We start from the raw sequence: 25,279 nt of genomic DNA on the forward strand, positions 1-25,279 counted from the left end.
GGGTTCCTTGACCCCTCCTCAAGGGGGGGGTACTGTTAGGCGCCGAGGGTCCGCCCGTCAGTGCGGCCCGGCGCCTAGCAACTAGGGACGCCGCAGGCACACAGCCGCCGGCTCCCTAGCAACGCTAGACGCCGGGCGCACGGAGCCGCTCAGACCATAGCAACGGGGACGCCACTGTCGGACCGCGTTCCCCGTTGCTAGGTCTAGATAATGAGTTCATTTGTATCCTGGCCGTGCAGCATGCAGCTGCACGGCATGATGTTTATTATCCTGTCTGGATCCTGATTGGAGGGTTCCCAAATAAAGGCACTCTCAGGACTTCTTACAGACGCCGGTGATAGCTTCCTGTTTGCTGAGTCTGTTACAGAGAGTTTCCAGTCCTGCTCTATCCGGTTGTTCCTGTCCTCAGTGATCCAGTACTCGGAATTTGTCATCTATTCCTGGAGTCCGACCGAGCACCTTTAACATCCTGTGGTGTTCGTGAGTCGCGGCGTAGCCGTGTGTTGCGGCCTGACCGCTTACTATTTATTATTTAGTTTCTTTGTGTTCCGGAGTTTTTGCGGAGGATTCCGCTCCCACAGATCCACTCTGGTATCCAGCGGTGCTGGATAGGAGTAACGGATCAGGGGATCTTTTGGTTGTCCTTTTCCCTGGCGGTTTGTCCGCACATACTTTTGGCTTAAGTTAGATAGCTTGTAACCCCTGGCCTGGTTGCTTAGTCAGAGGGCCCCTTGTTATCACCCTGTCTCGGATTTCCCTTTGTCTCCCATTAAGACCTGAGGGGGCATCGGGGTTGGGCAGACATAATCCGCCCTTCGAACGCGGCTGCCATGGGCTCAAGCAACCATAGTCTCGCAGGGGATTTCTGACAACACGGGCGAGACAACGGAGTTAGGGCGCCAGGGGTTACTAGGCTTTCCTGCTCCCGTAACCAGCATATCTTTCCAGTACCCAGACCTCTGCCATAAGATCTCCTCTGGTCTGGAGTACGGGAATCATAACATGGGCATTATACACAGGTGCAGCAGTATAAACTCCTGGAAATTTGGTGAGTTTGATCAGAGATGTGCGGATAGGATAGGCCTCACCTGCCATAGACTTTTTACTCCAGAGTTTTGGCTATAAAAATGATTAGAATAATACAAAGAAGATATTTCAAAAAATTCTTTGTATTTTCCATATACTTTATGCAGTCAAAACTCTGGCACAAACGTTAGTATGACAGGAAAGGCTCTGCCTCACCTGCCTCACCCCACTGCACGTCACTGGGTCACGTGTGCGCCCGTGTGACCCCCCTGATGTACAGTGCCGGAGTTCCCAGGGAGCTGGTTGCCAGGGAGGACATCACTGGGAGTGGGTTGTTGGGTTGGGGAGGCTGTAAACTAGAATATATTTAGGAGCTGATCCAGCTAAATAGCTAACTGTAAACTTACACCTGGACAAACTATGTAGCATACAAAGAAAATACCTGCTTTTCCACATAGCACACAAACACTGTTTGACTTCATTTTATGCAGACAGTGGATTAAGGATGCTCTCCCCTTCTGTCTTTCCTTTCCTCAACAGAACAACATGTTTTCACCAAGGAGAAAACCTACACATTCTAGCTGGATTTACCCCTAACTCTAAATAAGGCCCTCAGTAACTTTTTCCCCCCAAGTATAAGAATACAGAAAAAAGACCCAATTTTTTCAGTGCTGGTAGTCACAGCTGCATTAATATGATTTCACATAGCTACAGATCACATTGGGATCCTAATTCCGTTCCCCTCAGAATTTTCGTAAGCTTCCCATTAATTAATTGTTACCCATTTGATGTCAGTTTGTGATGCCACAAAATTCTCTGTTTAATCAAACACATCTTGCTCCCAAACATAAAAATAAACATCCCCCGCAATATTTACAGTTGCTGGATAAGCACTGGCACTTTCTTGTAGCATGCGCATAAAATAGGTGCAGGACCACACGTTACAATGGTGTGGTCACATGTCATGGGAGCAGGACTAGTGCTTCCTGTGCACTGGGCCGCCCTGTGTCCCATTCATCTCCTCAGAAGATGCCATTTGCATGACCCGCATTATGGCTCTGACATTCTAACTCTTCATCAGATTGCAACTAAGCAGTCCCAGTTGGGACAGATTGATAAAGCTCCCATTATGGGACTGTCCATGGGACAACGGTGAGTCATGAATTGGAATGAGACACAAAACATCCAGTTTTAACCCTATGTACAGCAATTGGGGAGCATAGGAAGAGATTAACAAGAAAAACAAACTGGTTACTGGACCATAGACTGGACCCTTTGGCTGCTAGAGTGCTTAGGAGCACATAGAACTCATATTTTGGATTCTTAGGGTGACATGTACTAAGCAGTGATAAAAGTGGAGAAGTGAGCCAGTGGAGAAGGTACCCATGGCAACCAATCAGCTGCTCTGTATACATTTATAGTATGCAAATTATAAATGTTACATCAATGCTGATTGGTTGCCATGGGCAACTTCTCCATTGGCTCACTTCACCTTTATCACTGCTTAGTACGTGTCCCCTTTAGGGGTCTATTTACTAAGCCTTGGATGGAGATAAAGTAGCTGGAGATAAAGTACTAGCCAATCAGCTTTTAACTGTCATTTTTCAAACACAGCCTGTGGCATAGCAGTTAGGAGCCGATTAGCTGGTACTTTTCTTCAGTGACTTTATCTCCATCCAAAGCTTAGTAAATAGACCCCCTATGAACTTATTCTGAGTTAAAAGCAAAACAAAAAGGAGCAAGTAACTTTTGGGCCTAATTCAGATCTGATCGCAGCAGCAAATTTGTTAGCTAATGGGCAAAACCAAGGAGGTCATTCCGAGTTGTTCGCTCGCAAGCGGATTTTAGCAGATTTGCTCATGCTAAGCCGCCGCCTACTGGGAGTGAATCTTAGCATCTTAAAATTGCGAACGATGTATTCGCAATATTGCGATTACACACCTCGTAGCAGTTTCTGAGTAGCTTCAGACTTACTCGGCATCTGCGATCATTTCACTGCTTGTCGTTCCTGGTTTGACATCACAAACACACCCAGCGTTCGCCCAGACACTCCTCCGTTTCTCCGGCCACTCCTGCGTTTTTTCCGGAAACGGTAGCGTTTTTTCCCACACGCCCATAAAACGGCCTGTTTCCGCCCAGTAACACCCATTTCCTGTCAATCACATTACGATCGCCAGAACGATGAAAAAGCCGTGAGTAAAATTACTAAGTGCATAGCAAATTTACTTGGCGCAGTCGCAGTGCGAACATTGCGCATGCGCATTAAGCAGAAAATCGCTGCGATGCGAAGATTTTTACCGAGCGAACAACTCGGAATGAGGGCCCATGTGCACTGCAGGGGGGGCAGATATAACATGTGCAGAGAGTTAGTTTTGGGTGAGGTGTGTTCAAACTGAAATCTAAATTGCAATGTAAAAATAAAGCAGCCAGTATTTACACTGCACGGAAACAATATAACCCACCCAAATCTAACTCTCTCTGCACATGTTATATCTGCCCCCCCGCGCAGTGCACAAGGTTTTGCCCACTAGCTAACAAATTTGCTGCTGCAATCACATCTGAATTACCCCCTTTGTATCTTGGTAAAACCACGTTGCACTGCGGGTGGGGCTTATAATAAAGGTTCTGAGAGATATAGATTTAAGAGAGGGGCATGTCCAAACTACAATCTAAAGATTAAGCTGTACAGTATTTGTGGGCTACCTGGAAAATCAGCCTCTATTTACCTCACATGTTAAAGTATATGTATTTATTTTCACCCCCTGTATTGCATGATGATTTGTTTCAGGGGATGGTATCGAGATCCCGGCACTTGGGATGCCGGCAGTCAAAATACTGACAGTTGTGTCCTGATGCTCAGGATCCCGACATCTATTTGGTAAGTAACCTATCCCTAACCTGTGGTGTCACAAGGTGGGTGCGGGGGGTACGGCCCACTCCTGGGTGTGACACCAGGAGGGGGTGACACCAAAATGTGGGCTCCTCTGCAGTGACAGGAGCCAGGTGCTGCAGTATGAAAGTCTGCTACAGCACCCAGCTCCTGTCCTAGAAGAGGTGCCCACAGCGCAGGCAGACTGTCTCCGGGGGTAGAACAGTACAGCCCAGCATCTCCGGAGATGCTGGGCTTGCCCCCGGAGTGACGATCCCCGCGAGACCACACCCTCTTTATTGATGGCCATGTCCCATTTTTGCTGCGAGCGCGCCCCTGGAGTGACGATCCCCCACGAGACCATGTCCCTTTATAGCCACGCCCCCATTTTGCTGTGAGCATGTTCCCGGCGTGCTGGGAGATCAAAGGTGCACACCGGGTGGTGATACCTCTGCCCCTAACCCTCCTTTCCTGCAGCCTAACCCTAACCCCTCCCCTGCAGCCTAACCCTAACCCTCCCCAGTAGTGCCTAACCCTAACCCCCCCTCCCTGCAGCCTAAACCTAACCCTTCCTCCTCCGCAGCCTAACCCTAACCCTTTCCAGGGGTGCTTAATCCTAACCCTCCCTCCCCGCAGCCTAGCCCTAACCCCCCCCAGTAGCCTAACACTAACCCTCCTCCCACAGCCTAAACCTTACCTACCCCTGTGGCATACCAGTGCAGAGTCCCAGCAGTCCTCGATCGGGATTCCAACGTTTGGGATCCCGACACCGCCATTTCAATCCATGTTGGGATGCGGTGCCAGCATTGTAAGCAGTGTCAGGATTCCAGCGTCAGTATTTCGACTGCCAGGATCCTCACTGGATCCCTGTTCCAGATGCAATTTATTTGCTCTTTTTGATTTGATCCCAACTCAGAATCAGACCATTAATGTCAATTTTCAGCTATGGAAACTATAGAATAAAATATAAAGGTCTAAGTTGTAAGAAGGGTTTAATTGTGCAGCACATGTTTTTAACTTAAGGGTAGGCACCTCCTTTAATACTTATAACTTTTTAATGTACCAACATATTTGCCTTCCTTTAGATATTTCTGATTGTGCTTCTCCAAAATTCCTCTTATTCCAGATGGTCTCTCTAATGAAAGAATTCCATCTATAATAACTTGATGTTTTGGAGAAGCCCTGTGTAACTTCTATAACCCTTACAGTCGCATCACATTTTCCATTACCTGTCCTTCTCTACAGGGTGGTTTTGAAATATTTGACAGGTGTGAGATAAGTTGAAGGTTTTTCTATCAAAAAGAACAGATTATAACCCTGATTCTGTTATGTTATTTTTGGCATTCTGTTGCTTAACATCACATCGAATTTACTGTTAAATCTTACCAACAATTCACATTTATTTCCTTGCTTTTTCTATTAAGTTCCATACTGTAGTATTAAACTATTTATTCTCCCAATGTATAGGTTTCAGAGGGGCACTTTAATGACAAGATCATGCAATAATATCAGGCATTTTTTACAATGGGATGCTTTAATGATCTAATAGCCAATAAACTTTTGAAAGTATAATTTGCTGCATGGTGTCAATGCAGGCAAGCTAACTATTGCATAGGACAGTGGTTCCAAAACTTTTTTGAATCACAGCTCCCTAGAGTATCAGATGTTTTTTCACCCCTAGACCAAAAGTCTCTTATTAAGAAATGTAGAAAAAAAATATTAAATTAAGTAAATTGTGTTTGTGTCATCCTTAGGGTCAGTTATGTGGTGGGGGACAGGATTTACTTCTGTTTGCCCACATATTTTATGACTGGCAGCCACCAGCACTCGTTTTGCTCATCACATTGACTATAAATTATTTGAATTGGCCCTGGACCACCAAGTTAAAGCACCCCTGTAAATGTCCTGAGACACCACAGGGTGCCACAGCACACAGTTTGAGAATCACTGGCATGCTATATATTACATTCCCCATATTGCTATATACTTTGGATACAGCTAACGTAGTGGAATTTAAATAAATAGTTGTAAAAAATGTAACAGATGGAAACTGTATCTGTAACTATGCAGGCGTGACACTAATAGGCAAGCCTATAGGCTGCTTCCTAAACAGAAACAGGTAAAGTAGCATTTATTTCTGCTCCATGAGAAAATGGCTTCACTTCATACTGTATTATGCAATTCCTTTAGTTTCCAAAGAGAGACCGCAGTAGGGTCTCTGTACCTTTATTTCTGAGGACATGAAAGGTTGCAGTGCTTAAGCAACCACTGAAGTTCTCATTTTGTTAGCTCTGAAATTTGTAAAACTTTATCTGTCAGGTAACGTAGAGCAATGTCTCCATGTGATGTGGAGGGGAAAATGCCTACTGTAACCTCAAAATGTGTGCAGCACTGCAGTGTGTTGCATTGAATGAGTAAGTTCTTGAAGGTCTGATTTCTGAGAAGTGACACAAATTGCTACAGGAAGATTTGTTACTAATTAATGTAGTTTTCCCATATTTGATTTATATACTGTATGCTGACCCTGTATTGATTCAAAGTATCGATGTGGGGGTCCAGTTGTCCACCCCTACCTCCATGTTTGTAAATGGCTGGAGGTTTGATGCTAGGCGTTGATGTCATAGCCCAGTGCCACATCACAAGAAGATGCCGCACACCATGTGAAAGAAGCAGGGGCGAAAAAATCCATGGAATGGGGCATGGAGGAATAGCTGGGATAGTAAGGTGGATGGGTTGGGGAGAAGCACTTAGGATGCAAACAGTGGTTCTGTAACAATGACATAACACAATTTATGCATCCAATTGCATTGTACTGAACCTTAATAATTGTTCCCCTTTGTCAATCAAGATATAAAAGGTGCATACAGCAATACATAGAGGAAGTAAAACATGTTTTATAGCTAGAAAACAAATCATTTTAAAGACATGACCTTACTTGGATCACTATTTTATTCAGCAATTATTACATGACGGGACTTGATGATTCTGAAATACAAAGATAAATATCTTGTTCAAATAACAGCAGACGCCACCACTGAAACTTCATCCTTTCACAATGCATCACTGGTAAATAAACTCTGCTCCTCTGATGTCAGCAGAGCAGCATAGGGTTTATTTCTCTCCGAGACATAGGAACTATTTATTAGCCTGCTTGCTAAGAAGCTGCAAATATCCACTACAGACAGTATAAAGACTATAATTACATATTAAAAGTATTTCATAGGCAAATATGTTTTTTTAAATGTTTTGGTGAAGAGAATATTTCTTATTTCTTATATACTGAACAGATTTATCTTGTTCATTTGCTTCTCTGGCCACCCACAATGGGAGCTGATATTACTGAATGCAGTGTTTTCAGTACTCTTGCTAGGTGCAAAATGGGCTGATTTATATTTATAAGGCAATTTGCTACTTTGAAAATTCTATGACCTAGTTATTTGAACTGAACTCTGAGCAGTACAGTTTCTTTCTTAACCCTATAGATTACATGGGAATTTTCTACTGGTGTGGCCTTGCTTCAATGGGCTTGATATCTCAGGCATGGTGTGTGGCCTCACTTCAGTCAGGCAAGATGTGTGGCCTCACAGGAAATGTCGTACTCGTGAGCCATGCCCCCCAGTCTTCGTCCGACTGGGGGCATGCCCAGGGCAGTGGGAGCACTTATCTTTGGGATAATTTAACAACATTTGATCAATTTATTATTTTCCTACACATGTGGGTGGTGAATTTGGGCAAGATCCAGCTGGGTATGGCTTGGGCCGAGCACCCAGAACACTTCTAACCAATAACAGCTGTTATCCATCAGTTCCATGTATAACATATCCAATGATGATTGGGTTTAGTCATGATAATATAAGACTTCAGGCTCCTCTTGTGGCAATATGATGTAATGTTGGGTCAGTTATACAATCATGCTGCTTACATTGTGGTGTCTGTGGCCAACTTTAGACTAATCAAACTAATTGCCTGATTGGTTGCTAGGAATTACAGCACCTGTCCACCATTGCTCTATATTAGTAAATCAATACCATTAACATAATACATGCCTGTGTTACAATTGTTGAAGTAATACAAACACATATGCCATAGAAGTGTATGTATTGATGGTAGATATAGACGTCATTTAAAGTACAAACAGTGTACTATATAAATATGCATATAGACTTGCAAAAACTTTGTACTGATATTTAAAATACAATAGTTTAGATATTTTTTTTTTCAATCTAATAATTTAAAACTTTTATTTATCCTGTGCAACATACAGTTATACTTTTTTTCTTTATGGCTGTCATTATTAGGAACAATATAAAATAAATAAAACAATATTAAATAATAAGGATGCCAAATGGTGATGTATTAGCTGCTGTTTAACCCAACGGAGTAGTGCTATACCTCCACACAATTCGAAAAGCAAAAAATGGAAATGGGAACATTGGGGGTCATTCCGAGTTGTTCGCTCGGTAAATTTCTTCGCATCGCAGCGATTTTCCGCTTAGTGCGCATGCGCAATTTCTGCACTGCGACTGCGCCAAGTAAATTTGCTATGCAGTTAGGAATTTTACTCACGATTTTTTCCTCGTTCTGGTGATCGTAATGTGATTGACAGGAAGTGGGTGTTTCTGGGCGGAAACTGGCCGTTTTATGGGTGTGTGTGAAAAAACGCTACCGTTTCTTGGAAAAACGCGGGAGTGGCTGGAGAAACGGAGGAGTGTCTGGGCGAACGCTGGGTGTGTTTGTGACGTTAAACCAGGAACGACAAGCACTGAACTGATCGCAGATGCCGAGTAAGTCTCGAGTTACTCAGAAACTGCACAGAGATGTCTTATCGCAATATTGCGAATCTTTCGTTCACAATTTTGATAAGCTAAGATTCACTCCCAGTAGGCGGCGGCTTAGCGTGTGCAAAGCTGCTAAAAGCAGCTTGCGAGCGAACAACTCGGAATGACCCCCATTATAAGGAGCAAATGTATCAATGAGTGATATTCTTGTTATCAATCATTATGAATGATAAATGGTGCTCCAGCCAATCTGCTCCTGTAATTTTTCAAACACATGACAGTTAGGAGCTGTTTGGCTGGAGCACCATTTATCATTCGTAACGAGTGATAAATCTGGCCCTTACTCTGTTGCATTTTTCCTTTTCAACTTTTTTTTACTAATTTATATCTTAAAGATTGTTAAGGGCTTACAGAGCAGACTGAAACTGCTGAAAATAGTTTTTAATAGGCAAGAACCTTATAAACTTACAGAAAGGATGACAGCATGACAGCGTGTTGATATACAGATGGAGCCATGCTAGTTGTTCCTTGCGACTACGGGCGTCTATGTCCGCGCGGTTGTGCGCACATGACGGAGACACTCTCCCATTCATAGAATGGGAGAGCATCTCTGTGCACTCCCGGCATGACTAGGTGGAGTGCACGCCTGCGATGGAGCCGCCTCAGATGAGCGCGGCTTCATCTGTAATAATGGAAACTGATTAGACCAGTGGTTCCCAAACTGGGTGCCGTGGTAACCTGGAGTGCCTTGGGTCACTGGCAGGGGTGTCTTGGGCTTGTGTTCCAAGATGAAGTAAAATCATTTATGTTCAATGTAATAGGCAAAACCAGTGCTTGTGGCTTACCATCATAAAATATGTGGACAAACAGAAGTAAATCCTGTTCCTCGCCACATAACTGAACCTAATGATGACACATATACACAATTTTTGGTCTAGTGGTGCTGTGAAAAAATTCTGATACTCTAGGGTCCTATGATTCCAAAAAATCTGTGCTTCTATGAACTTTCCAAGGGTGAAACCACCATTGATCTGATTATAGAGAAAGGAGTCCTTAGGCAAATGCAGGGGGTGTTTCTGGTTGCCCGGAAACCCACTCCTCTTGGCAACTGACTCAAATTATGACAACAATAGCAATGGTATATAGGGCCTAATTCAGCTTCCGTTGCAAAATTGCAAAATAGCAAATTGGACGAATATCGGCACACTGCACATGTGCTTCAAACACATTGTGTGTGTGAGAAGGCAATTTTGCACTCACAATTTAGTGAAATGCGATTGCAATATTATTGACAGGTACTGTAGTGTCCATTTGTGGGTGTTAACATTGTGTTTGTGGGGTGTGGTTGGAAAAACGTAGGCTGATCATGGCCATTATCAGGGCGTGAATCTGACGTCAGTTGTAATAGAGCGAATAAAAACATGGTGCTGGTGCGACTGCATTCTCATTATTTTGAGTAGCCCAGGGTCAACCACAATTGTCGATGGTACTCGATTTCTGTGTATGCATCACAACTCTGCGATTGCCAAAGCAATATTGCAATTGCATCGGTGGGCATCTTTTACCTCTCTGGGCGACTCTTCACATGCGATTTTTAGCAGAAGCAGGATTGAGAAAATCTCAATTTCTGTCTCAATAGCTATCCAAGCTGAATTAAGCCCATAATACGATTTCTAGAGCTGCTGCCACATCATGTAGTTTAAGGGACATTGCAGAGCTGCTGCACATGCCAAGTGGTAGCAGCTTATTCTAATAGTTTTGCTGTGTGTGTGGAGCTGAGTGAATCAGTGCACTGGACCATAGAGTAGCTACCAGAAAGAAGAGACAGAAGTCTTACCATGAGGTGGGAGAATGTGAGCTTAGAAAGTTCAGCACTAGTTCTATTATGTTTGTGAAAAAAAATTTTTATTATGGTTTGTTTAACCTTTTCCTAACCACTTTATATTATTTAAATGTTTGATACAGCCTATACTATAAACCATCTATAGTGTTTAATTTTAATACTGTATTCCATACAGTATACAGTGTATAAAAAGACCAATGTTTACATTAATGTCCAGGGTCATTACTAGGTTCTTCTACCACTCCCCCATACTCCCACACTTGCTCCAATGCTCTGCAGAGTGGGAGACTGTGGATTGCATATGGAAACCCTCCCCTAGAAATCCTGCTTTTGCCATAGGACTAAGCAAAACAGAGCAAAACAGAAATACAGTTAATGTTAATTTGTATTTGTAGGCAGGTAGACTAAAACAATCAACACTATCCCTGACAATCCTTATATTTGAGTCATTTGTCCCTTCTTTGATGATCTCTCATTTTCTTTTGTTCAATCTTTTTCTGTACCTTTTTATGCATCCAGTTTTCAAATTAATTGAACACTGACTGAGTTTTGAACTGATGAAAAGCACAGAAATGCTTGTTGATGGTTTAAAGCTGCACAGATGGATGGAAAATGCATTTGCCCATGTAGTCTGCCCATAATTTTTATTTGTGCTTTTGTCTCTTGCCAATATGGCTGCTGCTTGGTATGTTTGTAGTAAGATTTCTACTGTATGGAAAGTTTATGATTTACTGTGTGTTTGATCCACCACACACAGTCAGTGTAAACAAAACTTAATTAGGAAAAATGTTAGTGGCAAACCAAAACATCTGGGTACATTTCCAACCAAGAAAATATAAGACTAAAAAATGTGTACTTTAAGTTTAGATGGATGATTCTCGCTTTTATTTACTTCATAGTATAAATGAGTGCATGTGAAGAGACTTGTTCTGACATCTATCTAAGCTAATACACACCTTACTTTCCACATTGTAAAATGAGTTGTTTACGATGCAGCCGTTTTCTGTCTGTGGGAGGAAAAAGCCCTAGAGATATAAGCTTATGATGAGCACAACCTACATATACTAAAAAAAAGTATTTGCAGGTGGCCAGCGATAAATTATATAACCTGCCCATGTATTGTGCAGTGTATTGCACTACAGGTACAGTAAGTTATCATGTCTTGCAGTCATCAATCATAGCAAAACATGAGTTATTAGAGTGATGTACTGTAAGGGGCACTCAACTTATACTTGGATTGACTTTATTGCAAATAAACTAGTACTTTGATTACGATTATGTTTTGTTTCCAAACTGGTGTATTTATATTTGATGTCATGTGACTTAATACTAATACAGGGACAAAAATTACTAATGATATAATATTTTTTTAAGGTTTCTGTTTGCAATATATTTCTTCTAACAGTCCCGAGGAAAGACCCAGTATGTGGTTTTTATTTATAGCCTTTTTGTATTTAACTTTTATTGCATTTTTTGGAAGTGATTGTATCTCAATATACTTTAGACATGACTGACATCACTGCAAAGATCTAGTTTCAGACCAATTAATTAAACTGTTTATGCTTTGGGACTCCTAACCCAGTAAAGAAACAGAAGAAGTTTTTTCTTACAAGAAGAAGGAACTTCAGCTTTAGGTGGGCCAATAGTTGCAAAGCTGTCTTTTTTTACCTTTTGTGTCATGTAAGGATAAATATTGTTAGACAAATATGCAATCTCCTATTTGGAAATCTCTTATCAATAAAGTTCTGAAAACCAGAAAGAAAAAGTGAATGCATCAATGTTATTCAATAACAATGTTATTCACACTAACAGGCATTTCCTTTAATATTCATTATGAAGAGCACTACCAAACATTTTAATGAGCAGTGGAGCACTAGGGGCGCTACGTGGAAATAGACGGAAATTGTTTTAGTGTACTGTATGCTGGCAGTATATGCATTAAGATATATTTTAGGCATTACAATCCAAATTGAGGAAAAAAACCCTCTTTACAATAATTTTTAATGATCGGGTTGATACGTTTATTTATTTATGAACTGGGTGACTTGATGTTATTATTCCAGAAAGATATTTCAATGGTATATTACTAGTATTGGCTACTGTACTAATGTGTATTTATACATTTTAGACTAGGATTTTTTTTTATTGGCAGAAATTAATATGTTATAACTTTAAAGTGATTTGTAGCACATGTTTATAATTCAGTAAATATTTTTTTTCTGAAATGCAGTGTACAGTATGAGATATGGATGAGATTTGCTTTGGTAATTCTGTCTTTTAAAAAATGTTTATAATATGACATAATACTTCCAGTATGTAAATAGTACTGTTGTTTAGGATATTAGAAAAATGGCTTTACTGCGCAAATGTATACAGTTATGACCTATGTGAAAATGTCAGGATTTTTCTTATGGCAATACTTAATGTTTAATTTTACTTATAAAATGGAGTATGTTGGTTTATAGTATATTCTGAAACCTAAATTATTGCTGATGCTTTCTGAATGACAGTTATGTAAAGCAGAAAAACAATGTTTGTGCAGAAAAACATGTGACATTCATAGTGAAGGCCAGATCGGCCATGGATATACACCGAATAACGATCACGAGCCATCCAACATTTAATAAAAATCCCTATATCTAGAAATAGAGTTTATATCCATAGTTAAGAACTACAGAAAAGCTGTAATAAAGAGTTTATTTTGAAAGCAAAATGTTTGTGTTAGTTTATTTTTATGCTGAAAACACTAAAGTTAAAGAATATGAAATGGACAATAATCAAAACACAGACAGTTACCTATTAAAATATGTTTTATTGAATTCACAGTATATGAGCCATTAGTCACTTTTTGCTTATTATGTTTAAATTTGCATCTACTTTATATGGATGTCAGATTGTCACCCATTCGCACACATGTATACCTAATGGAAGCCACAAGTGTAGAATGGCATTATGTTGCCAACTACATCTAGATTATGTGATACTCTAATGTCCACATTCATGTTAAATGTTATATAGAAAAATAGAATTTGATGGCAGATAAGAACCACTTAGCCCATCTAGTCTGCCCTTTTTTTTATCCTTTAGGTAATCTCAACCCTTTTTGAACCTTAATTCTTTGTAAGGATGTTCATTTGCTTATCCCAAGCATGTTTAAATTGCTCTACAGTCATAGCCTCTACCACCTCTGATGGGAGGCTATTCCACTTATCCACTACCCTTTCTGTGAAGTAATTTTTCCTTAAATTTCCCCTGAACCTGCCTCCCTCCAGTTCCAGTGTATGTCCTCGAGTTCTAATACTTCTCTTCCTTTGAAGAATGTTTCCCTCCTGAACTTTGTTAAGACCCTTGGTATATTTGAAAGTTTCTATCATGTCTCCCCTTTCCCTTCTCTCCTCCAAACTATACATGTTAAGATCTTTTAGCCTTTCCAGGTAAGTTTTGTTATGTAGGCCATGCATCATTTTAGTTGCCCTTTGTACACTCTCTAATGTATTTATATCCTTCTGGAGATATGGTCTCCAGAACTGGACATAGTATTCCAGATGGGGCCATACCAAAGACCTATACAGTGGCATTATTACTTCTTTTTTCCTGCTACTGATTCCTCTCCCTATGTAACCAAGCATCTGACTTGCCTTTCTCATTGCTTTGTTGCATTGCTTTCCTGCCTTTAAGTCACTTGAAATAGTGACTCCTAAATCCCTTTCCTCCTCAGTAGTTTCCATTATAGTACCCTTGATACTATATTTAGCCTTTGGGTTTTTGAGGCCCAAGTGCATGATTTTGCAGTTTTTAGCAGTAAACTGTAGTTGCCATGTTCTTGACCATTTCTCAGGCCTACCTAGGTCATCAATCATTTGTTTTACCCCTCCCGGTGTGTTTAGCCTGTTGCATATCTTTGTGTCATCTGCAAAAAGGCATACTTTCCCTTCAATACCATTTGCAATGTCACCAACAAAGATATTAAAGAGAACTGGTCCAAGTACAGATTCCTGGGGTACTCCACTGGTAACATTTCCCTAAATAGATTGCAGTCCATATACTACAACTGTCTATTTTCTATCCTGCAACCAGGTTCTTATTCATTTAACTGTTTTATAATCCACCCCCATCCTTTCAAGTTTATTTAGCAGTCTGCAGTGTGGGACAGTGTAAAATGCCTTACTGAAGTCTAAATATGCTACATCTACAGCTCGCCCTTAATCTATTATTTTCGTCACAGAGTCAAAAAGTCAATAAGATTTGTTTGGCATGATCTCCCACTAGTAAATCCATGCTGTTTTGGATCCTGTTGTTAGGTGCCGCGGTCCACGGCGCCGCTTGGTCTGTTTCCGAGCGACGCTCACGGCCGCCGCACCTCCTTCCCTGCCCGCCCGGCGCCTAGCAACGCTGGGACACCGTGCACGCTAAGCTGCCGGGTCCCTAGCAAGGCTAGGACACCGTGCGCGCTGAGCCGCCGGGTCCCTAGCAACGCTAGGATGCCGTGCGTGCTTAGCCGCCGGACCCTTAGCAACGGGGACGCCACTGACTACCGCATTCCCCGTTGCTTCCTGCCAATCATTACACTTGTTAGCTCTGGTCGTGCAGCAGGGCAGCTGCACGACATTACTAATCAGGCTTCACTGCAGCTATTGGAGGGTTCCCTGTTAAATTCTCCCTCACTACCTGGCACAGACGCCGGTGATAGCTTCCTGTATGCTGTTCCTGCCTGGTAATGTCTGTTCCTGGTTTAGCTGTATCTGGTCGATCCTGCTCCCTGTGCTCCCGTGTCCTGGAGTTCTGAAGCCGGTCCTGGGAATCCTTCCTGTCCAAAAGGAACCTGTTGCAGTCATCCGTGGGTTCTCGTAACTTGGGGTTCTCTCCCGGTTTGTAAGTAGCGGCTTCTGCCGCGAGTTGCGGCCTAGGCCGCTTAATCCCTATATTACTTTTGTGTTGGTGGTTTTTGCGGAGGTTTCCGCTTTTCACTGTCCTCCCCAGAACTCGGCGGTGCCGTGTGGGGGAACGGACAGTGGTATCTTTTGTTGTTCTTTTCCTTTGGCGGCGTGCCGCACATATATTAAGTTTCAGGGTAGTTAGTAGCCCCTAGCTTTTGTTTGTTTTAGTTAGAGGTCCCCTTGTTATTATCCTGTCTCGGTTCACGCTTTGTCTCACGCTAAGACCTGGGGGCATCGGAGTTGGGCAGACCTAATCCGCCCTTCAAACGCGGCTGCCGTGGGCCCAAGAAACCATAGTCACTCAGGCGTGAATTGACCACACGGGTAAGACAACGGAGGTATGGTGCTAGGGGCTATTCTCGCACCACTCCTAAGTTCAGCGTCGCGTCCTGGTGCTCTGAACTCGCCTCGCAACATCTCTCCAGTTCTGAGCATCAGGAACGTAACATTATCACCGGCCCCGTTCCTCTGGTACTGAGTCTCAACGGGTCGGGATTGTGATGTCATTATTACAAGGTGATCCACAGACCTGGGCTTTTGGGCTAAAAGCGGATGATGTTGCCTTGCTATCGGTGGATGCCTTTGTTAAGTCCTTAGGCCTTTTGTATGATGACCCTGATAGAGAAGCATCAGCTGAGAGCCACCTGCATGCACTTAAGCAAGGGAAAAACCCAGCTGAGGCGTATTGTACCGAGTTTCGCCGTTGGTCGAACGACTGTGGCTGGAATGACCCGGCCCTGCGCAGTCAGTTTCGCCTCAGGTTTTCTGAAGTTATTAAAGACAGTCTCCTTCAGTACCCCGCTCCTGAGACTCTAGACAAACTCATGGAACTCGCTATTAAAATTGATCGTCGTCTCTGTGAGCGGAGGGCTGATAGAGGAGCTAGTTTCAGGCCTAGTCCATGTGTATATACTTTCCCTGAGGACGTCGAGGAGCCCATGCAAATGGGTCTCTCCCGGCTGTCCCCAGAGGAAAGAACCAGAAGGCTAAATTCTGGTCTTTGCTTGTATTGTGGTGGCAAGGGACATATCGCACATAATTGCCCGAATAAGCAGGGAAACGCTCTGACCAAGTGAGTAGTGAGAGGGTTCACTTGGGTCTGCAGTTAATCTCCTCTAACGATTCCTTATTAGTTCCTGTTAAAATTTCCTTTGGTAGCCTCAGTTCGTTGGTGTCGGCCTTCGTCGACAGTGGAGCTGCGGGAAATTTCATGGATCTTGGTTGGGCTCAGGCCTTAGGCGTTCCACAGATACCTTTGGATAAGCGTATCGCCATGCACGGCTTGGATGGTGGTCCGCTTTCTAATGCGGTTATCACTCACCGCACACCTCCAGTACAACTGACAGTAGGGGCCCTACATTCAGAGAAAATCGAATTTTACCTTACTCATTGTCCGGCTGTCCCCGTAGTTTTGGGTCACCCCTGGCTTGCCTTTCATAATCCCACCATAGAGTGGCGGTCTGGGGAGATTTCCCGATGGGGTCCATTTTGTGTTAAGGAGTGTATTTCCCGTCCAGTCCGGGTTGCGGCCGCCACCCCAGAACTTATTCCTTTGGAATATCAGGACTTTGCCGACGTTTTCTCCAAGGGTAATGCGGATATACTGCCTCCTCATCGGTCCAATGACTGTGCTATTGATTTAGTTCCCGGTGCCTCTTTACCTAAGGGGAGACTATATGCCCTGTCTGGGCCGGAAACCACGGCTATGAATGATTATGTACAGGAGAGCCTAAAAAAAGGCTTCATTAGACCCTCGAAATCTCCATTGAGTGCAGGGTTCTTTTTTGTTGAGAAATAAGATGGGTCGCTCAGACCATGTATTGATTTTCGGGCTCTGAATAAAATTTCTGTTAAAAACACCTACCCCTTGCCATTGATTTCAGTACTCTTTGATCAGCTCCGGTCTGCCGTTATCTTCTCCAAGATCGATCTTAGAGGGGCTTACAATCTCATCCGAATAAGATCTGGGGATGAGTGGAAGACGGCTTTCAGCACACAGTCAGGACATTATGAATACCTGGTGATGCCGTTTGGGCTGTCAAATGCTCGTGCGGTATTTCAAGATCTCATTAACGACGTCCTTCGTGACTTTCTTGGAAAGTTTGTAACCGTTTATTTAGACGACATTTTGATTTACTCTGAGTCTTTTGAACAACATATTACCCATGTGCGACTGGTCCTTCAGAAATTACGGGAAAATCATTTACACGCCAAACTGGAGAAATGTGATTTCCACATCACAGAAGTGTCCTTCCTGGGGTATATTATTTCTCCTAAGGGGTTTTTCATGGAACCTAAGAAACTCCAGGCCATCCTAAATTGGGCACAACCCACGAACTTAAAAGCAATTCAGCGCTTTTTAGGGTTTGCAAATTACTATAGGCGTTTTATTCATACCTTCTCTGATTTGGTTGCTCCTATAGTAGCATTGACTAAAAAAGGAGCGGACCCTTCCAATTGGTCGCCTGAAGCCAAGTGTGCCTTTCAGTCCTTAAAGCAGGCCTTTGTTTCAGCTCCAGTACTCAGACACCCTAACCCGGAGCTCCCCTTTATTGTCGAGGTAGATGCCTCAGAGGTTGGAGTGGGGGCTATCCTTTCTCAGGAAGAACCGGAGTCTCAGAAATTACACCCATGTGCCTTCATGTCCAGGAAATTCTCCTCCGCAGAATCCAACTATGATGTTGGTAATCGAGAATTGTTGGCAGTTAAATGGGCTTTCGAGGAGTGGAGGCATTGGCTGGAAGGAGCTAGGCATACCATTACGGTGTTTACTGACCACAAGAACCTGCAGTATATTGAGTCTGCTAATCGGCTTAATGCCCGACAGGCACGTTGGGCGCTGTTTTTTACTCGTTTCAGGTTTATTATCACCTTCAGGCCCGGTTCCAAGAATACGAAAGCTGATGCCCTGTCACGTTGTTTTCTTCCGGTTCACAATAACCATCCGGCTGCTACCCCCATAGTTCCATCGTCTGTCATCCGGGCAGGCCTCACACAGGATTTATTTACACAGCTAGTCCAGCTTCAGCAGCAGGCTCCCAAAGTTACTCCTGCAGATCGTCTCTTCGTCCCTGAATTTCTGAGAGGCACTGTTCTAGCTGAGTTTCATGATAACAAAGTTTCTGGTCAACCGGGTATCACTAAGACCTCCGAGTTAGTCTCTCGCTCAGTGTGGTGGCCTAATCTTTCTAAAGATGTAAGGGAATTTGTCCGTTCCTGTCAGGTTTGTGCTCAGCACAAGGTATCTCGATTGTTGCCGGTCGGGCAACTCATACCTTTGACCATTCCTCTCAGGCCATGGTCACATATATCCATGGATTTCGTGGTGGACCTTCCTCTTTCAGCCGGATTTCGAGTTATTTGGGTGGTAGTAGAACGTTTTAGTAAGATGGCCCACTTCATTGCTCTTCCCCGATTACCCTCTGCTCAAGGGTTGGCAGTTTTGTTTCTCCGCCATGTGTTCAGGCTCCATGGTTTACCCAGGGATATTGTCTCTGATCGGGGACCGCAATTCATCGCCCGTTTCTGGAAACGTTTTTGTGCCTCATTAAATATGAAACTCTCTTTAACATCTGGGTACCATCCACAGTCTAACGGACAGACTGAACGTGTTAATCAGTCGTTAAAACAGTATTGACGGTTATATTCGGCCAAACTTCAGAATGATTGGTCTGAATTTCTTCCTTTGGCCGAGTTTGCCTATAATAACTCTTGTCATTCTTCCACCAAGGAGTCCCCATTCTTTTCGGTCTTGGGCTTTCATCCTAGAGCCAATTCTTTAAACCCTAATTTTCCAGTCTCCTCGTTGACCTTAACTTCCCGTCTCAGAATAATTTGGAAAAAGGTGCACCTTGCCCTTAAGAAGGCTGCCTTCCGAGAAAAAAAAATTTCTGATAGGTTCCGACGCCCCTGCACTTTTAAGGTGGGAGATAAGGTGTGGTTGTCAACCCGCAACATCAAGCTCCGACAACCCTTGGCTAGATTGGGACCCAAATTTATTGGACCGTTCCTTATCGTTAAGAAGGTCAACCCAGTTGCTTTTCGGCTACGCTTGCCTAAATCACTTAAAATTGGCAATACTTTTCACTGTTCCCTTCTGAAGCAGTATATTTCTTCCAGGAGATTCTCTCGGAAGACTTCCCAGGGTAGACCTCCGGTGGATGTTCAGGGGCAACAAGAGTTCTTGGTGGAGAAGGTTTTAGATTCCAAGGTTTCTCGGGGCCGGCTTTATTTTTTGGTTCACTGGAAAGGCTATGGTCCGGAGGAAAGGTATTGGGTCCTGGATAAGGATCTACATGCCCCTAAACTATTATTCTTTCAGGAATTTCCTCAGAAACCCGGCTTTAGGGGTTCTTTAACCCCTCCTCAAGGGGGGGGGGTACTGTTAGGTGCCGCGGTCCACGGCGCCGCTCGGTCTGTTTCCGAGTGACGCTCACGGCCGCCGCACCTCCTTCCCTGCCCGCCCGGCGCCTAGCAATGCTGGGACGCCGTGCGCGCTGAGCCGCCGGGTCCCTAGCAACGCTAGGACGCCGTGCGCTCTGAGCCGCCGGGTCCCTAGCAACGCTAGGACGCCGTGCGTGCTTAGCCGCCGGACCCTTAGCAACGGGGACGCCACTGACTACCGCGTTCCCCGTTGCTTCCTGCCAATCATTACACTTGTTAGCTCTGGTCGTGCAGCAGGGCAGCTGCACGACATTACTAATCAGGCTTCACTGCAGCTATTGCAGGGTTCCCTGTTAAATTCTCCCTCACTACCTGGCACAGACGCCGGTGATAGCTTCCTGTATGCTGTTCCTGCCTGGTAACGTCTGTTCCTGGTTTAGCTGTATCTGGTCGATCCTGCTCCCTGTGCTCCCGTGTCCTGGAGTTCTGAAGCCGGTCCTGGGAATCCTTCCTGTCCAAAATGAACCTGTTGCAGTGATCCGTGGGTTCTCGTTACTTGGGTTTCTCTCCCGGTTTGTGAGTAGCGGCTTCTGCCGCGAGTTGCGGCCTAGGCCGCTTAATCCATGTATTACTTTTGTGTTGGTGGTTTTTGCGGAGGTTTGCGCTTTTCACTGTCCTCCCCAGAACTCGGCGGTGCCGTATGGGGGAACGGACAGTGGTATCTTTTGTTGTTCTTTTCCTTTGGCGGCGTGCCGCACATATATTTAGTTTCAGGGTAGTTAGTAGCCCCTAGCTTTTGTTTGTTTTAGTTAGAGGTCCCCTTGTTATTATCCTGTCTCGGTTCACGCTTTGTCTCACGCTAAGACCTGGGGGCATCGGAGTTGGGCAGACCTAATCCGCCCTTCAAACGCGGCTGCCGTGGGCCCAAGAAACCATAGTCACTCAGGCGTGAATTGACCACACGGGTAAGACATTGGAGGTAGAGTGCTAGGGGCTATTCTCGTACCACTCCTTAGTTCAGCATCGCGTCCTGGTGCTCTGAACTCGCCTCGCAACATCTCTCCAGTTCTGAGCATCAGGAACGTAACACCTGTAAGTTGTTTGATTTAAGATATTCCACAACTTTCTTTTAATAGTTTTTCCATTACTTTCCCTACTATGGATGTAAGGCTTACTGGTCTGTAGTTACTTGCTTCTTCCTTGCTTCCAGTTTTGTGAAGTGGAACTACATTTGCTCTTTTCCAGTCCTCTGGAATGGCACCTGTATTTAGTGACTGGTTAAATAATTCTGTTAAAGGTCCCATTGATTTATCCACTTTTAGTTTTAAAAGTTCTATTAGGACCTTCTCCTCTGTAAATGTACTTTCATCTACCTTATTTTTATGAATGTCCTTGCAACTTAACTGTGGCCCCTTCCCTTCTCCTTCTGTAGTAAATACTGAGCAAAAATAATTATTTAGGTGATCTGCTATTGCCCTGTCTCCCTCCACCAAATGCTCACTCTCTATCTTAAGTCTTATTATTCCTCCATTTGATTTTCTCCTTTCACTTATATACTTAAAAAAGTTTTGCCCCCTTTATCTACTGACTGGGCCATTTTCTCCTCAGCTTCTGCCTTTGCACGTCTGATCACTTTCTTTGCATCCTTCCATCTGTCAGGATACACCTCTTTGTCGTTATTATTTTGAGCCTGTTTGTATTTCCTAAAAGTCATCTTTTTTTCTTTCACACTAGTTGCTACTTCTTTTGTGAACCACACTGGCTTCCTTTTCCTGGTGCTTTTCCTAACCCTTTTGATACAGAGGTCTGTTGCCCTTAGTATTGCACTTTTTAGTTTTTCCCACCTCTCTAGCACTCCTTCCAAGTTCTTCCAGTCCGCTAATGAATCACTTAAACATCTCCCCATTTTTGCAAAGTCAGCATTTCTAAAATCCAACACCTTTGTTTTTGTGTGACAAGAGTTGGATCCTGTCTTTAAACGAAACCATACTGCTTGATGATCACTGGATCTCAGGTGCTGACCCACATATGTCTGATATGCTGTCTCCATTTGTAAGAATTAAATCTAATATTGAGCCTTTGTGAGTGGGCACCCTCACCAATTGCTTGAGAGATGCTCCCTGTAAGGAATTTAGAAATTTGCCACTTGTAGCTGAACTTGCAAAAGACCCATTCTAATTTACATCAGGTAAATTAAAGTCTCCCATAATTATGACTTGTCCCTTTAAAGCCATTTTAGTGATGTCCAACAATTGGTTCCTCTCCTGTCCATGTTGCCTACTGTTATCCCATTGCTCACTTCATCTTTAAGTCTTCTTTACATTAATATGAATAGTACTTTCACTGCTATTACTACACTAATACCCCTTTCAGACATGCCACAAAATCCTGGGTTTTTGCACATGAACGCACATCAACCCGGGATTTTGGCATGTCTGAAAGGTCCCAACCCGGGAAAATGTTCCCGGGTTGCCGACCCTGCAAAGATCAGGGTTTTTCCCAGGGCTTAAAATAACCCGGCTTAGGTCTGAAAGGTGCGACCCGTTAATTTGCTCCCGGCTCGCACCTACATGCCTCTGATTGGCACTGGACCACTGGAAGGGGTGGGGCTGCTTGGAGGGAGCGTGCGCTGGCTACTGTGGGATGTGCGCCAGCTGCTGTAGTCCATGCTACAGTGATTTGTAGAAGCAGCCGGCGCAGCCAAGAGAAGCAGCCTTTTGTGGTGAGTGTGAGTGTGTGTGTGTGTGTATGAATTTGGCATTTGTGTGTATATTACATGTATGTGTGTGTTTGAGTGTGATGTGTATGTGTAAGGTGTGTGTGTGTGTGTGTGTGTAAGACATGTATGAGTGTGATGTCTGTGTGTGTGACATGACAGTAGCCTGGTCTGCCCATTTTCCCGGAAAATGTGTCTTATTCGCATTGCTATGTAAATTCAACGGACAAGCAGATTATGCCTATTAAAATGATATGCAGCATGACTATATTCTGTCTGTGACTGCATGTGTATCTGTATACGAAATGCTAAGTTACATTGTTTACTGGAAAACACTGTAACATAGCATTTCACATGCAGATACAGGTGCAGACGCACACAGAATATAGGCATGCCATATATTGTTTTAATCAGCAGAGTCTGCTTGTGCGTCTTGTAAATAAGATGCATTTTTGGCAAAATAGATGCCTGACTTGCTCTGTATGGCGTATTGGGGCTAAATTTATAAGGACACATCTGTAGTAGGTTTTGTCTCTCTAAAGTAAGATATACTGTACAATGAAAGTAATGTCTGCTTACTTTATATGGTACTGAGCAAATTTGCACTTACAGTAAATTCACTATTGTATGAGTATAACCCTCTTAAGTTATTCATGTGCCTGTAGTCTGCACATTCTAACCAACCATATAAAGCTTCACAATGTGGCTCCCATTCATTATACCGTGTGACCGAGAACAGTCATATTGACATGTGCTCTAACTTCTCATAATAACTGTATGAGAAAATAGTTTCTCTCTGAGACCAAAGGACCTAAAATGTATAAACTTCAGTGACAAAAATGAGTTACAACAATTTTGTGGTACTCTACGGCAGCATTCATGGCGTTCATTATATTTTTTCTCTGTGAATGCCAAATTAAATAATTACAAGAAGCAACCCCAAAAACCTGTTACCCTGTCACCTGCAGTATGTGTGCTAGAACATGGGACAGTGGGGGTAATTCAGACATGATTGTAGCAGCAAATTTGTAAGCAGTTGGGCAAAACCATGTACACTGCAGGTGTGGCAGATATAACATGTGCAGAGAGTTAGATTTGGGTGGATTATTTTGTTTCTGTGCAGAGTAAATACTGCCTGCTTTATTTTACTGCAGTCATTTTATTTTACTGCAATTTAGATTTCAGTTTCAGCATAACCCACCCAAATCTAATCTCTCTGCACATGTTATATCTGCCCCCCCCCCCTGCACATGGTTTTGCCCAACTGCTAACAAATTTGCTGCTATGATCAGGTCTGAATTACCCCCAATGTGACTGACAAATAGTAAAATAAATAATGGATTGACAGCCATTCAGATTACTAGTGTAAGCATAGTAAACTATCCTCATGCTTGTATATTTGAGTTTATCATCTCTCTCTGGCTACACTTTTCACACCCCAAGAAAGTTTGTCTGCAACTGTCTGTGATCTGATTTCAATGCAAAATCCCCTTTGCTAAGTAGCTGAACTTCTGATTGCACAGCTCCCCCCTTGCCAGCTGATATAGTTGTAGCATTTAAGAGCAATATGCTCAAGGCCTGCAGTCAGGACTTGGGGGTCATTCCAAGTTGATAGATCGATAGCTATTTTTTTGCAGCGCTGCGATTGTATAGTTGCCGCCTATGGGGGAGTGTATTTTCGCTTTGCAAGTGTGCGAACGCTTGTGCAGCCGAGTGGTACAAAAAAGTTTTGTGCAGTTTCTGAGTAGGTCTGAACTTACTCAGCTGCTGTGATCACTTCAGCCTGTCCGGTCCCGGAATTGACATCAGACACCCGCCCTGCAAACGCTTGGGCACACCTGCGTTTTTCTAACCACTCCATGAAAACGGTCAGTTGACACCCATAAACGCCTTCCTCCTGTCTGTCTTCTTGCGATCGGCTGTGCGAATGGATTTTTTGTTAATTCCTTCGCCCAGCACCGATCCGCTTTGTACCCTGCCAGCAGCAACCTATGCAGTGCGCCCAAGATGGCTGCCTTGGATGGTTCCTCCGTGGGCAGGGTGTGCTTCATTTGTATCTTTCCATGCAGGGTATAGCACACTACTACACCCGTGTCAGTTTTTCCATACATGCATTTGGCTCTTGTATGGCTCATCTCCCACAGTGTAATGTTCATAGTGCGCCCAACATGGCTGCCTCATCTGGTGCACTTGTGGATGGGATGAAAAATACATGAACCTGATAGTTTTGTTGGAACCCTACTCTGAACTTTAGGACTCTGCAATTTCCCCATTTTGTGTTATCTGTTCTAGGGGTGGACTATTCCACCCTGAGTAATTCTTGTGAGGGTGGAATACACAACCCTTGGAAGTTATTACCAAAAATGCCTACGCCAATCATGCGTTATGCTTTCTGTGTGCTCAAGGTTTTCTTTTATGTCTGTGTGGCTTATTTATTGCTGTATTACTTAAATCTTCTTTATTAAGTGCATTGTTTTTGATGTCCGTAAAGCGCCTTGAGTCCTGTTGGAGAAAGAGCGCTATATAAATAAAATTATTATTATTATTATTATAAACAACATAAATGCAAGCACATTATATACCTTTATATATACTGTCCATCAAAGTTTGATCATACTTTCACAATGAATACAGAAGTACTGCTTTATATTAGCACTAACTGCCTTATGAATATTACAGGAAAATGGTTTATAAAAAGTAATGTATCAACTACAGTCAATATTTACC

At 43.3% G+C, this 25,279-nt stretch overlaps 1 protein-coding gene across 3 annotated transcripts in view; it reads left to right on the plus strand.

Moving 5' to 3' along the window:
• SEMA3D (semaphorin 3D) overlaps positions 1–25,279 on the plus strand; it is a 293,106-nt gene that overhangs the window by 238,465 nt on the left and 29,362 nt on the right. The window lies entirely within an intron of this gene.

This window comes from Pseudophryne corroboree, chromosome 6 (genome assembly GCF_028390025.1).
Source record: "Pseudophryne corroboree isolate aPseCor3 chromosome 6, aPseCor3.hap2, whole genome shotgun sequence".
NCBI lineage: Eukaryota > Metazoa > Chordata > Amphibia > Anura > Myobatrachidae > Pseudophryne > Pseudophryne corroboree.